Below are 16,129 nucleotides of genomic sequence, written 5' to 3'. Positions count from 1 at the left end.
GACTTGTCCAGGGAGAGGTTGAATAATGTAGTGAGCACTGGAGCTAGCTGCGTAGCACAGGACTTGAGTACTCGCCCCAGGATGCCATCGGGGCCTGCAGCTTTTCTTGTGTTCACCCGTGTCAGTGCCCTCCTCACGTCGTGCTCGGACAGCGAGAATGTGTGCATATTCCTCCCTTCAGCTTCGGTAGCCAGCCCGCTGGCAGTATTGTCGATAGTCGGCAGACCTGGAGTGGTGTTGCCCCTCTCGAAACGAGCGTAGAAGGAGTTCAGGTCGTCAGCTAGGGAGGTGCCGGCACATGCGGATGAGGGAGCGGTGCTTCGGTAGTTGGTTACAATCCGTAGCCCCTGCCACAGGCTTCTGGTGTCCTGCTGCTCCATCTGTAACTCCATCTTGTCCCTGTACCTTCTCTTTGCGTCCTTCACCGCCCTTCGCAGTCGGTAGGACTCTGCCTTGTAGACGTCCATGTTTCCTGATGCCAAGCCCGAGTTGTAGGCAGCGGTGCGAGCATTCAGGGCCACACGAACAGATCTGTCTACCCAGGGTTTTTGGTTCGGGAAGGTGCTTACCCTTACCGTGGGGACGATGTTGTCGGTTATTGTTGCGATGAAGTCCATGACTGCTTCCGCGAACTCACTGACGTCACTGGAACTTGCTTCAAACATATTCAGTGGTCAGTGGTCTCAGTGTTCCAAGGCAGTGCAACAACAAGATGGCTACCTCGTGTAGTCAGAGCATGCAACAGGCAGCAGAGTGGTACAGCGGTAGAGTTGCTGCCTTACAGCGCCAGATACCCAAGTTTGATCCTGACCTCGGGTGCTGCCTGTACGTTCTACCTGTGGGTTTTCTCTGGGTGCTCCGGTTTCCTCCCACACTGCAAAGACATACAGGGTTGCAGCTTAATTGGCTACAGAGAGTTGTAAAACTGTCCCAAGTGGGTGTAGATTAGTGTACGGGGTGATCGCTGGTCAGCGCAGACTCAGTGGGCCATAGGGCCTGTTTCCGCGCATTGCTAAGTATAGTCCAAACTGCAGATGATTGATTGGTTGAAAGATGCAGCTTGAAAACGGGGCTTGCAGCCCACACCAACCATCAGCCACCCATTCACACTTGTTCTGTGGTCTCCCACTTTCTCATCCACTCACTGCACACTCACCCCATAGAAATCTGAGGGGCAATGTTCATGCAGAGGGAGGCGAGTATATGGAATGAGCTGCCATAGAAGGTAATTGAAGCAAGCACAATAAATATTTCCACTGTCATCATTACTGATACTAACTATATATTTTTTAATTTAGTTTAGATTTGTTTAAATATATAGTATGGAAACAGGGCTTCAGCCAACCAAGTCCACACTGATCGATCATTTGTTCACACTAGTTCTGTGCTATCCAACTTTTGCAACCACTGGGGCCAATGTGCAGAGACTAATTAACCTGCAAGCTTGCAAGTCTTTGGGATGTGGGAGGAAACCGGGGCACCCGGAGAAAACCCACGTGGTCACAGGAAGAAAGTACAAACTCCACACAGACAGCACCCGTAGTCAGGATCGAACCCAGGTTCCTGGAGCTGAGAGGTGGTGGCTGTACCAGCTGTGCCATTGAGCAGCCCCAATTTCTAGCTCACAGTGTCCTTCAGAGGTAAGCACGTGAATTGTCAACAAGAACTCCCGGGAAAAAACTCATGCGGTCACAGGGAGAACATGCAAACTCCACACAGATAGCACCCAATGTCTGGATCGAACAAAATATTCAATACCATATACCAAGGACTTTAAAAGGTAGGAGAAACATACTTGCATTCCCTAATACTGATACTCATCTCAACTAAACAATTTATACCAAAACTACTAAATGGTCAGAGGGGAATTCCTCTGTCTTAATGGTCCTTGAAGCTTACGTCACCTCCACAGAAATACAAAAGCATTGCCTGCTTTCCACATTGTAAGTGGGGAGCCCCACAAATTCTGCGAGTTATAAAATGAAGATTATATAACAGTCCCATAACCACAGTTTCGGACTCAAGCCATCACTTTAATGACCCAACCAAATGGGGGTTTTGTTGCAAGTTATTTCTGGAATACACAGCAATCAAAACCCATCTGAAACTGAAACATAGTGTTTACAGATTGCTGTGGTCTTGGCTTCTTCCCAAATGATCTCAACTTGAGGTTGCAATGAAACATTTCCCACAATAAAAGATCCCCATGTCTCCTCAAAAAGTAAATGTGCATTCTCATATGCGGTAGGAGTAAAACACTACTCCTCAATTGTAGCAATTGTCTCCAAAGTGGAGTAATGTTGTACATAGACCTCACAGGCTCACAACGTAACAGACTTCCTATTTGTACCAACATGCAATCAGATGGTATAGTTGCTATAAAACTGAGTTACACAAAAGGACACAGAAATCGGATGGGCAAAGGGGCTTGAAATGTTGGTGCAGGATTCCCATAAAGTTAATATGCAAGTTGAATCGGTAGCAAGGAAGGCAAATACAATGCTAGCATTTATTTAGAGAGAGCTTGAGTATAAAAACAGGGATGTAATGCTGAGGCTTTCTAAGGCACTGGTCAAGCTGCATTTTGGGTATTGTAAGCATTTTTGGGCTCCATATCTGAGGAAGGATATGCTGGCATTGGAGAGGGTCAGGAGAAGGTTTATGGGAATAACCCCAGGAATAATTGGGTGAACACATGATGAGCGTTTGCAAGAACTGGGCTTGTACTCGCTGGAGTTTAGATGCATGAAGGGGGAATAGCGAAAGGCTTGGATAGAGTGAATGTGAAGAGAATGTTTCCACTAGTGGGAGAATCTAGGATAAGAGGCCATAAGCTTCAGACTAAAATTGTTTATTTAGATAGGAGATGAGGAGATATTTCTTTTGATAAAGGGTGGTGACTCTGAAGAATTAATCGCCACAGTCGGCTGTGGAGGCCAAGTCAATGGATATATTTAAGGTGGAGATTGACAGATTCTTAATTAGTACGAGTGTCAGGGGTTATGGGGAGAATACAGGAGAATGTGAGTTGAGAGGGAAAGATAGATCAGCCATGATTGACTGGCTGGGTAGACTTGATGGGCTGAATGGCCTAATTCTGCTTCTAGAACTTATGAACTTTGACACAAAGGTCTGGGGAGGGGAGAGCGGGGTGTTTGTATAAGTTATCAAATATTAGTGAATTCAATGCGCATATGCTGGGTTGTAGGCAACCCAAACAAAATATGAGGTGCTGTTCCTCCAGTTATAGCTGTGGCCTCCCTTCTGCAGACTGAGGGGTCTCCAACAGAGACTGAACAAATTCCCCTCTACTAACACTCGCTTCACCTGGTGGAACTTGTAAAATGAGTTACTCCAGTACTTTGATTATAAACCAGCATCTGCAGTTCTTTGTTCCTACATTAAAACTGAGTTACAACTGATTTCATTTACAAATAGCCACGGCATTAGTCATGCTGGAATTGTAGTAACTTCTTCAACAAGCCAGATTGTACTATCCTAAACAAGAGAGCCTCCAAAGTCTAAGAGCTATTTTTTTTTTAAATTGTGTAATTTAGCAATATCTGTACTGAAGGACCAAATGTGTTGTAAACCTGGCAACAAAAAAGCAGTGAAGTTTTTAGGGAATTCTACACTTCCTGGGACTTTCAAGTTTAGCTTTTTATCCCATCAGCAATTACCAGGGCTCTAAAGGTTAGACAATAAAAAGTGATTGCATAAGCTAGTTGTCATAACATTTTTTTGTGTAAACTTGGTTGTATCCCATGGAGTATGTGAATTTAAAGGGTTATTTGATTGGTTTTCAGGATGTCGAATAAAGTTGGCAGGGTAGATGGAAACTTCCCTGCTGTTTGGAGAGTTTTGGAATTGGATTCACAACCTAAGAAACCAAAGTCCTGCTTTTCTACAGAATCAAAATTAGGAATGTATCTTCATGCAATGGAATGGAAGTTTAAACACCCATCCCACAAGGAGCAGTAAATGTGAGCTCAATTCATTGTGGCACATTGGCACCACGGTAGATTTGCTGCCTTAGTGCCAGAGACCTGGGCTCAATCCTGACGCTGGGTGCTGTCTGTACGTTCTCCCGTGATCTGCATGGGGTTTCTCCGGGTGCTCCGGTTTCGTCCCACACTCCAAAGACTTACAGGTTTATAGGTTAATTGACTTCGGTAAAATTGTAAATTGTCCCTAGTGTCTAGGATAGTGCTAGTGTACGGGGATCGCTGGTCGGCATGGACTCGGTGGGCCGAAGGGCCTGTTTCCGCGCTGTATCTCTAGACTAAGCTAATCATACTATGTCTGAGATAGACATGTTTTTGCTTGTAGAAGGGATTACGAAGCCAGTGGCATAGCGAAAGTTAGCTGTGACATTTTGGCCAGTGTGGGCAAGTTGGGCCTGTTTCCACACTGTATCACTCTATGACTCAAAGGCAAGAGACAAAAAGACAAAAAGTGTGAGATAAGGAGATATGGATAGAAGAGGTGCAAATTGTGAAGCCAGAGGAAGGAATATAAATGGAAGGGTACAGGAGGAGGGGAAGGATGGGACAAATGGATGCACATCAGGTGGGGCACAGGCAAGAGTAAAGGAAGGGCGAAGGGTAAGGGGGAGGGGGCTGTCTGTAGGTCAGTTACTGAAAATTGGAGAATACAATGTTCTGCTGCACCAGCAAGGCCACCAGCATAATCAAAGACTAGTCTCGCCCCGATCACTCCCTCTTCTCCCCTCTCCCATCTGGCAAAATGTACAGAAGTATGAAAACGCATCACTCCCGATTCAGGGATAGTTTCTTCTCAGCTGTTATCAGGCAACTGAACCGTCCTATCAACAACTAGAGCGTGGTCCTGACCTTCCATCTACCTCATTGGAGACCTTTGAACTATCTTTAATCAGAATTTACTGGACTTTACCATGCACTAAACGTTATACCTTTTATCCTGGATAATGTATAGTCTTTCAGTTGACTGGATAGCTTACAACTTAAAAAGCCTTTTGCTGTACCTCAGTACAGGTAATAATAACCATTAAATGTGCAGGCCACGCAAAGCGGAATATGTTGCTCCAGTATCTTGTGTCTTTTTTTTGTATACCAGCACTTGCAGTTCCTTATGACTATCATTTAATTCCACAAGAGTTAACAACAGAATCTCTTTTTATTGAAGGCAGTCATTCAATAAACAAATGTTAGTGCAATGATGTCTTGATGTCATGCCCTGCATTGGAGCTTGGTTTAGTTTAGTTTAAACTGCGTGGAAACAGGCCCTTAGGCCCACCAAATCCACATCGACCAGAAATCACCCAGATCTCATTCTATCCATCACTCTAGCAACAATTTATTTACTAAGGGCCAATTAACCTACAACGCTGAATGTCTTGGAGTGTGGTAGGAAACCGGAGCACCCGGAGAAAACCCATGCGGTCACAGAGAGAAGGTGCAAACTCCACATAAATAGCACCTGTCGTCAGGATCGAACCCCGGGACTCCAGTACTGTCCTACTTAGGAAATCTGAACGGAAACCTCTGGAGACGTTGCGCCCTACCCAAGGTTTCCATGCAGTTCCCGGAGGTTTTTGCCAGTCTCGAATGTGGTTTCCGCTTCTTCTATGTTCCGGCGATTATTTCAAAAAATTCAAAACCGGCCGCTACTAAAAATAAGTTGCCGTTTTAAAAATCGGTAATTTTTTAGTCAAAGCCGGTTGCGATGCTAGTTGAAGGTGGTTGCCGGAGGTTGAAGGTGGTTGCCAGAGGTTGAAGGTGGTTGCCAGAGGTTGAAGGTGGTTGCCGTAGGTTGCAGGTACAGGTGCACAACCTTTTATCCGAAAGCCTAGGGACTAGACACTTGTCGGATTTTGGACATTTTCGGATTTCCGAATGGAAGATTTTTAGCGTAGATTAGGTAGGTAGCGCGGGCGGCTTGAAAAGTCTGGAGCGGCTGCCTCCTCACTGGAGACCGGGGAATCATTGTAAATCATTGCATAAATGTTAGTCAGTTAGTTTGGAGGGATTTTATGTGGTGGTGGGGGGGGGGGGGGGGAAGGTGGAAACTTTAATTCTTAGTCCCCTACCTGGTCGGCGACTCCCAACATCGCGGAGCTGGGGGCTTGGTCCGGCTGCGGGCGGCGCCAGTTGGAGCTCCGACCCCGGCAACTCTACCCCTGGCTGCGAGGCGTTCCAAATCCAGCGCCGCCCGTGGCCGGACACCCGCAGCCCCCAGCTCCGCGAATGTTGGGAGTCGGCGGCCACAGCACCCCGGAGCTTACCGCACGGCGACCCGGTAAGGCATTGCCCGCTTCCCGCTGGTATCCCAGCGCTGCGACGCCGCCGACTCCCAACATTCGCGGAGCTGGGACTGCTGACGTCCGGCCGCGGGCGGCGATGGATTTGGAATGCCTCGCAGCCAGGGGTAGAGTTGCCCGGGTCGGAGCTACAACCGGCGCCGCCCACGGCCGGACGCCCGCAGCCCCAGCTGGGAGTTGGCGGCCACAGCGTTGCGGAGCTTACTGCACGGCGACCCGGTAAGGCATTGACCGCTCCCCGCCTCTCCGACCAGGTAGGGGACTAAGAATTAAAGTTTACCCCTTCAACCCCCCCCCCCCCCTTCACATAAAAGCCCTCCAAACTAACTGACTAACATTTAAGCAATGATTTACAGATGTTTAAGTGTCTCCACGGTCTCCGGGGAGGAGGCAGCCGCTACAGTAGTACAGACCTGGGTTGACCGTGGGTCGTTTCGGGTCAAGTTTGGCGCCAAACGCGAGCTTTGGTGTGCAGACGACATCCTGGAAAAAATGGCCGGTTTTCGGAGTTTTCCGGTTTCCGGAACTCCGGATAAAAGGTTGTGCACCTGTACTGGTTTTGAATTTTGAATTTTTGAAATAATCGCCGGAACATAGAAGAAGCGGAAACCAGATTCGACCATTAGGGAGGCTGACAAAAACCTCCGGGAACCGCACGGAAACCTTGGGTGGGGCGCAAAGTCTCCAGAGGTTTCCGTTCAGGTTTCCTAAGTGGGGCAGGAGCATTACTCCGCAGTGCCACCCGTTAGCTCTTAAAGGGACATTTATGCTCAATTATACTACAGCCCAAAAACTGACCAAAGGGTTAATATTTCACTCTAGTTCCTGCAATGAAATGGGTGGTAACTTATTCTAATGAACCATCTGGCCCAAATTGCTCAAGTCACACACCCACTTAATGAGAACCAAATACCTTCCTAATTCAGTCATTAGACATCATTATTTAGACTCACTCCTCCCAATTAAGGGTCAAAGCCATTGGACAGATTCTGATTTTTATCTGGCTTCAGCAGGATTCCTGGTCTAATAGTTCCCCGGTATGCAGGTCTTTAGTTTTAGAGATGTAGCATGGAAACAGGCCCTTCGGCCCATTGAGTCTGCACCGACAATGATCACGGCATACACTAGTTCCATCCTACACTCTGGGAAGCCAACTAACCTCCAAAACTGCACATCATTGAAATGTGAGAGGAAACGGTGCACCCAGAGGAAACTCACCCAGTCACAAGGAGAAAGCACAAACCCCGTACAGACAGCGTCCATAGTCAGGATTGAGCCCAGGTCCCCAGCACTGTAAGGTAGCAACTCCACCACTGCGCCATCTTCCTGGATAAGTTTTATTAATCATTTTCTTTCTGCCCCCAAAGAATAAAGCACGTGCAAAAAAGGAACTGCAGATGCTGGTTTGCCAAAAAAGGATTCAAAATGCTGGAGTAACTCAGCAGCTCAAGCAGCTTCTCTGGAGGCCATGGATAGGTGACATTTCGGGTTGAGATCCTTCTTCAGACTGATGTGGCCCCATGAGGTACTGAAGAAGGGTCCCAACCTGAAACACAGCCTCTCCATGTCCTCTAGAGATGCTGCCTGACCTTATATGTTGCTCCAGCACTTTGTGTTCTCGGTACGATTCTTGCATTTGCAGTTCCTTGTGTCTCTAATTGTATGGCCTCAACCGTCAGTGTTATCCTCTGAGGTTGAAGACGTATGTAGCTTCACAGGGGAAGGAACTCTCTGATCACCCCTCTCCATCCCCCAAAGATCACAAGATCCGTGTCATTAAGAGTCTCAGCTAGACAATGTAATCCATACTATGGGGGATTTGACAATAGTATTGGAATGGGGCGGCTTAGAAGGATGAAGGGAGACCCTATTGAAACTTACCGAATAGTGAAAGGCCTAGATAGAGTGGATGTGGAGGTTGTTACCAGTTGTGGGAGAGTCTAGGATCAGAGAACACAGCCTCAGAATAAAAGGACGTACCTTTAGAAAGGAGATGGGGAGGAATTTCTTTAGTCAACGGGTGATGAATCTATGACATTCATTGCAATAGATGGTTGTGGAGGCCAAGCCATTGGGTCTTTTTAAAGCGGAGATTAACAGGTTCTTGATTAGTGAGGGTGTCAAAGGTTATGGGGAGATGGCAGGGGAATGGTGTTGAGAGGGAAAGATAGATCAGCCATGATTGAATGGCGGAATTGGCACGATGTGCCGAATGGCCTAATTCTGTTCCTACCACTTTATGAACTCAGCCAGTGGATTGTATACACTGGAATTGGCTACTATAAATTGCTCCTACTGTGTAGACGGATAATAGAATCAGGATTCTAAGTAAAAAAATGGGTTACGATAGGAACAGTGTCAAAATGGGTACTTGATAGTCAGCATGGACTCATTGGGTCGAAGGGCCTATTCGCTTGCTGTGTAATGTTATGCCTCTTTGCACTTAAAGACAGTAAACGCACTGAATCACAAACTTTCATATTTGCTGACTGTTCAGAGTTTGCACGTTCTCCCTGTAGCTATATTGAGTACATTTACATCTGTCCCATCGTCACTATTTAGAATATGAAAGTTCCCTGCAAATGCTCCTAATGTCCAGGGAATGAATGCAAAAGTGGAATAACATTGCAAAAAGATGCTTGATGGTCGGTGGTGGACCAAAGGGCCTGTTTCCATGCTGTATCTTTCAATCAACCAAAGATTGAGGAAGTGCAGTGTAGGTTCACGATGTTAATTCCCAGGATGGTGGGACTGTCATATGTTGAAAGAATGGAGCGACTGGGCTTGTATACACTGGAATTTAGAAGGGTGAGAGGGGATCTTATTGAAACCTATAAGATTATTAAGGGATTGGACACGCTAGAGGCAGGAAACTGGCAGGGTAGTCCAGAACCAGGGACCACAGTTTAAGAATAAGGGGTCGGCCATTTAGAACAGAGATGAGAAAACACTTTTTCACCCAGAGAGTTGTGAATCAGTGGAATTCTCTGCCTCAGAAGACAGTGGAGGCCAATTCTCTAGATGCTTTCAAGAGAGAGTTAGATAGAGCTCTTAAAGATAGCGGAATTATGGGCTATGTGGAGATGGCAGGAACAGGGTAAAGATTGTGGATGATCAGCCATGATCACAGTGAATGACGGTGCTGGCTCGAAGGGCCGAATAGCCTACACTTGTACCTAATTGCCTATTGTCTAATGGGCAGGAAATTAAATAAAATCTTTCAGGTAATTATAATACCATTTACCTGCTCTTTGTTTTATTCAGAATTTTGTTGTAATCAGAGTTTGCAACCCCATTCAAAAGAATTCCGTGTGCAACAGTGGTGAAGTTAGTAGAGTTGCTGCCTCACAGCGCCACAGACCTGGCTTCGATCCTGACTACGGATGCTGTCTGTGCGGAGTTTGTACACCTGCTCTGTGACCATGTGGGTTTTCTCCGGGTGCTCTGGTTTCCTCCCACACTCCAAAGACGTACATGTTGGTCGGTTAATTGGCTTCGGTAAAAATGGTAAATTATCCCTAATGTGTAGGAAAGGCCCCTGCTGTATCTCTAAACTAAACTAAATGACAACCAAAGACACATACAATGTACCTGCTTTTCTTGTAGTTTTACTTTTGCAATCAATGTTTGCAACCCCATGCAAAGGAAATCTAATGCTTCAATTTAATATGTTGTAATTTCCTTCCAGATTAAGAGCAAAGTTCTGAGGCTGAGGAGGATATCTGCATTTAACCACCATCTCATCTCTGCCTCCCATGTCCTAGTAGGCATGCACGTCAGAGGTGAGACAGGACAAAGCCAGGGTGTTGCTGGACAAAGGTCCATACTTCAGAGCCCAATGCCTGGGAAACATATTGAGCACATGTGCGATTTTATTTTCGCTCTGATGAGCAGCCGAGTGTAACAATTATTCTTTGAAACATCAAAAGAGAAATTACGGAGCCAGAACTCAAGTGCCTGCAAGAAATAAAATGACTTTACAACATTGGTCAATGCGACGCAGGAGAAGGAGAACGGGGTGACACAGTGGCTCAGCGGGTAGTGCCGCTGCCTCTCAGCTACGGAGTCCCGAGTTCGATCCTGATCTCCGGTGCTGTCCTTGTGGAGTTCGCATGCTTAATTTAGAGTTTAGGCTTTAGAAATACAGTGCGGAAACAGGCCCTTTGGCTCACCGAGTTTGCGCTGACCAGCGATAACACTGCACACGAGCACTATACTATACAATAGGGACAAATAAAAAAAAAATTAAACTGAAGCCAATTAGCTTTTAAACCATAGCCTGTGGAGGAAAGAACTGCAGATGCTGGTTTAAATCAGTAGAAACAAAATGCTGGAGTAATTCAGCGGGACAGGCAGCAACTCTACCGCTGCCCCACTGTGCAGTCCCCCTGTGACTGTGTGGGCTTCCTCTTAGGTTTTCTCCAAGATGTGTGGGTTGCTAGGTTAATTGGGCTCCCTAAATATTGTATAGATGGGTGGTAGAATCTGGCTTCAGTTGTTGGGAGTGGGGGAGAATAAATGCGTAGGGATAGAATCGGTGTACAAATGGGTGCTTGATGGTAGCATGCACTCAGTGGGCCGTGGGAAGGATCTTCACATATTTGAAGCAGCTCTGAGAAGATTTAGCTGGCTGATACCAGAGTTGAGGAAATGACTTCTCTCAGAAGTTGATGAGGCTTTAGAATTCTCTTTCGCACGAAGAGTAGTGGAAGTAGAGTTTTTGAAGATTGTAAGCCAGACGTGGATATATTATTGAATAGGCAAGAGCTGCTGAATGGTTACTGTGGGAGATGGGAATGCGGATTTGAAGTTATAATCAGATCTGCGCCAGTGTTATTAAATGTTGGCCACTCCTGATCCTAATTCATGTTTGTAAATAGTAACAGGGCCATTAGCAATGCCCATGCCGACCAAGATGTCTTATCCAACTTAGTCCCATTTGCCTGCATTTGGCACAAATCTCTCTTATCCTTTCTTATTCCCATGTACCTGTCCAAGTGTCTTTGAACTGCTTTATATCCGGGGTCAACTACTTCATCTGGCAGCTCGTTCCATGTACCCACCACTCTGTGTGTGAAGAAGTTGCCTCTCAGGTTGTGTTAAATCTTTTGTGGTGTCTGCTTTTGTACCCACCCATGTACCTATCCAAATGTCATTTAAATATTACTAGACCAAGTGGGACCAGTTGGGTCCCATCCCCTCAACGCGCTGGGCGGGGGGGGGGGGGGGGCGGCCTATGGCGTCACACTAACACCTCCCCCCCCCCGCCACACACCCACACACACACACTTACTAACCCCCTTGATATTATATTAATATTATTAATCCGCTCCTTTTACCCCATCCCCGCCCTATACACTCACACACAGCCCCCAACTCTCCATGGTACCAAAGATGCCTCATCTACACTAGTCCCACCTGTCTCAGTTTGGCCCATATCCCTCCAAACCCGTCCTGTCCATGTACTCGTCTAAATGTTTCTTAAACATTGCGACAGTACCTGCCTCAACTACCTCCTCCTGCAGCTCAATCCATACACCCACCACCCTTTGTGTGAAAATGTTACCCCTCAGGTTCCTCTTAAATCTTTCCCCCCCCTCACCTTAAACCCATGTCCGCTGGTTCTCGATTCTCCTACTTAGAGCAAGAGACCCTGTGCGTCTACCGACTCATGTCTCTATAATCCGACTTGACACTGGGAGCCTTCTTGGAGTGCAGCCAACATACAATAAGTGGCAATGGCCATTGTTATTAAATCCCTTGGGGATGCAGCCAACTTTGTGGGTGGGGTCTATTTCTTATGCAATCCTTTTAAAACTAACACAGGATATTACTGAAACTTGCACTGCGCTAGATGTCATTTTCACTTAAAATTCTGTTATCTCTTGTGTTGCTTCTGTCAATTGGCTAAGTGTGCAGAGTTTACGGCAGCACAGTGGTATTGCTGCCTTACAGCACCAGAGACTCTGGTTTGATCCTGACTCTGGGTGCTGTCTCTACGGAGTTTGGACTTTCTCTCAGTGACCGCGTGGTTTTCTCCAGGTGCTCCAGTTTCTTCCCACACTCTACAGACGTGCAGGTTTGTGGGTTAGCATGCTTCTGTAAATTGGCCCTTGTGTTTAGGATACTACTAGTGCATGGGGATCACTGGTCTGCATTAACTCGTTGGGCTAAAGGCCTGTTTCTACGCTATACCTCGAAAGTCTAAAAGTCCAAAGTTATAGCTTGCCAAAGTGAAACATAGAAACATAGAAATTAGGTGCAGGAGTAGGCCATTCGGCCCTTCGAGCCTGCACCGCCATTCAATATGATCATGGCTGATCATCCAACTCAGTATCCCGTACCTGCCTTCTCTCCATACCCCCTGATCCCCTTAGCCACAAGGACCACATCTAACTCCCTCTTAAATATAGCCAATGAACTGGCCTCAACTACCCTCTGTGGCAGAGAGTTCCGGAGATTCACCACTCTCTGTGTGAAAAAAGTTCTTCTCGTCTCGGTTTTAAAGGATTTCCCCTTTATCCTTAAGCTGTGACCCCTGGTCCTGGACTTCCCCAACATCGGGAACAATCTTCCTGCATCTAGCCTGTCCAACCCCTTAAGAATTTTGTAAGTTTCTATAAGATCCCCTCTCAATCTTCTAAATTCTAGAGAGTATAAACCAAGTCTATCCAGTCTTTCTTCATAAGACAGTCCTGACATCCCAGGAATCAGTCTGGTGAACCGTCTCTGCACTCCCTCTATGGCAATAATGTCCTTCCTCAGATTTGAAGATACTATAAAATCTCCAGCCTCAAAACTTCAGATGCAGCGGATATCTCAATACCCAGAAATTGCGTTTTAAGTCGCATGGCTCCACCCATGACGTTCAAACCAATGTCTTTTACTGTATCTTTCACAACTGATATGCACTGAGTAGGTGTATGATTCTTCAGAAAATGCAAACCAAACTTGCAGTTGCTACAATTACATTTTCATTCTACATTTTTGACAATTGTTTATTATTGCTGAGTGACTTTACTGAAAATTAATTATTAAAATCTCATTCTTGCAGTTTTTCATTGTTCTAATTATTTTTTGACTTGCTTCCTCTCTGAATACAATCCTTCTTTCCTTTTGTTTATAGACGCAGACAGTACAAAAAACAGGCCTTTCAGCCAAACCCGACCAAGCAGACCAAGATCACCCATCAGAACTCTGCCAAAACGATACACGAAGCGCTACAATTTTTGGCCCACCTTACTCACCATTGTCCTGAGATGTAAAGGAGACACGTTTCGTTCTGATTGATATTATATTTTACAAGCTATTGACATTTTGAATTTCACAAAAGCCACTTTTCAACACTTTTCCACTTGCCCTGTCCATCATCACGTCACAATTGACGTCACAACGGGATCCCGAATCTCATTTACATTTAAAAAAATCACGATTTAAAAAAAACCTCAGTTTTAATTAAATTATTCCGTTTTCATTAACAGCTAACATTGTGTTTAGTTAAAAAAAAGTTTAATTGAGAATTCCATTAAAAAAAAAGAGATTTTCATTGTGAGGGGGTGGGATAGAGGGAGGTGAGTGGGGGAGCAGGGGGATAGATGGATAGGAGGCAGGTAGGGAGGGGCAGAGGGGAGGCCACATGCCATGATCTGCCCTGTGGGGTGGAAGATTGGAACCTTCACGTGGTCCGCCCAGTTTCGACTAATGCAATCAACACGGTGTGCATAATTAAATAAGATCAAATAGAACAAGTTGTCCTACAACTTTAGGCTGTGCACGCCATACGCAAGAAGATGATCTGCCCTGTTACAGCAAGATCTGAGCCACTGGAATACATGCTGCCAATATTGCACAGAGTAACTAGATTTGTAGTCATAGAGTCATACAGGGTGGAAACAGGCCCTTCAGCCCAACTTGTCCATGCCGACCAACCTGGCCCATCTACACATCCCACAAGCATACTTTTGGTCCTTATCCCTCTAAACCTATCCCATTGTTTGTACAAATAGTTTTTAAATGTTGTGATCGGATTTACCTCAATGTTCTCCTCCGGCAGCTCATTCCATATACCTACCACCCATTGTGTAAAAAAAAGTTGCTCCTCAGGTTCCTATTAAATCTTTCCTCCCCTCACCTTACACCTATGGTTCTTCACTCTGGGTAGCAGAGTCTGTGCATTCTCCCTACCTATTCCCCTCATGATCTTAGACAGTTCCTGCCAGGAATAGAGAGGGTGAATGCTCGGAGTCTTTTGTCCAGAGTGGGAGAATCAAGAACCAAAGGACATAGGTTTAAGGTGAGAGAGGAAAGATACAACATGGGATGCAACACCTCCACCCGTCTCCTGCATAAGGAGGAGTTGATGTTACCCTTGTGGCAGCATCTATGGTTTTGTCATGAGAGTCACGACACATCTTTCACAACGAATGTGACTGTAATCCTATTGCATAAACCTTAACTATCAGCAATAGGTTTTGCAATGCATTTAAAAGAAACTCCAGAGCCTCTGAGATTCCAGTTAGGGTCATCGAGATACAACATGGAAGAAGGCCCACTAAGTCCACATGAACCATCAACCAATCATTTACACTAACCATACCTGAATCCCATTTTGTTTTATTCTCCCACATTCTCATCAATTCTCCCGCGATTCAACCGCTGACACACTCAAGCCAATTATGGAGGCCAATGTATCTAGCACGGGGAGATGGTGCAAACTCTGTGCAGACTGCACCGGAGGTCAGTATTGAACCCAGGCTACCCAGGCACATTGAGGCTCCACTAGCAGTAATCACTGCACTGTTCACAGCAAACGCCATGGATGGTTTTCAATGAGATTAAAGCAACAGAATGTGAGAGTGATAGGGAGGGGTGAGGGTGGAGGGCAAAAGCAGAAGCATTCAAGAGGAGGAGCGGGTAGCTGGGAAGGACAGGGGAAGTGAGACTGGGGAGAAAAAAAACATCTGGCAGATTATTTTTAATGACAGTGAAACTCATCTTCTGCGCCATCCGTGACATGCAGATCATCCAAGAAGCCATCTGTGACAAGCCATCTACAACAATGCAAGTCAAGGGCAAGTCACTAGTCACATTAGAACACAATGTGCATAGAGAAACTGGGGACTGATTATTCAGATGAAGCTGAAATTCCCTTGTAAGGCGCGTAAATCCCCCTATTCTCCAAACCGGAAGGCCTCCAGATTCTCCACTGACCTCTCTTGGCTGATAACCAAACCACATTTGATGGAATTGATGGAAGGGACAGTCCTTCCCATTTTCCAGCTATAATGTGAGGCCTGTGTTAATCATACTCAATTCTGGTTTTGGATATACCCAACGTATACACTGGTGTGCCCTTGTCCTGTCTCTGACACCAACAAAATGGCAATATGTCTGAGTTAACCCTCAAAATCTCCTGCACACCCAAGCCATACAGGTTTGTAGGTTGATTGGCTTGGTGTAAATGTAGTCTCTAGTGTGTGTACAGTGGTGTTCATGTGTGGGGATCGCTGGTCAGTGCGGACACGGTGGGCCAAAGGACCTGTTTCTGTGCTGTATCTCTAAACTAAAATAAACTAAACCCTGGGAAATTGAAGCGAGGTCATGAAGCTCCAGGGAACGGCAGTGAAACTAAAACCAGTGTTTCCGGTCAAGAGCCCAAGTACAATTTGCAGCGTGTAAAATGAACAGACTACGACCCGAAACTCTCAATAACGGTCCTGAAAAACAGGGTGGCGAGATGAACAAGATCAGGTGAAGGCCATCGTTAGACTTTGGATATTTGAGGGTGAAGAGTTTTAAAAACTAATTGAGGATTTAAGTTAATACTTG

The 16,129-nt window shown here is 45.9% G+C and overlaps 1 protein-coding gene and 1 long non-coding RNA gene across 2 annotated transcripts in view; one reads left to right on the top strand and one right to left on the bottom strand.

Annotated features, from left to right (window-relative positions):
• LOC129702295 (uncharacterized) overlaps positions 1 to 13,756 on the top strand; it is a 47,775-nt gene extending 34,019 nt beyond the window's left edge. The window contains exon 3 of the long non-coding RNA XR_008724363.1: positions 13,428 to 13,756. This is a non-coding gene — a long non-coding RNA (uncharacterized LOC129702295). The remainder of the gene's footprint in view (positions 1 to 13,427) is intronic.
• si:zfos-2326c3.2 (mitogen-activated protein kinase kinase kinase kinase 4) overlaps positions 1 to 16,129 on the bottom strand; it is a 280,480-nt gene that overhangs the window by 208,152 nt on the left and 56,199 nt on the right. The gene's annotated exons all lie outside the window — the stretch shown is intronic.

Source organism: Leucoraja erinacea, chromosome 12 (genome assembly GCF_028641065.1).
Source record: "Leucoraja erinacea ecotype New England chromosome 12, Leri_hhj_1, whole genome shotgun sequence".
NCBI classification, from domain to species: Eukaryota; Metazoa; Chordata; class Chondrichthyes; order Rajiformes; family Rajidae; genus Leucoraja; species Leucoraja erinaceus.
The sequence above is the reverse complement of the archived record's forward strand: the minus strand, read 5'-3'. Positions and strand labels throughout refer to the sequence as shown.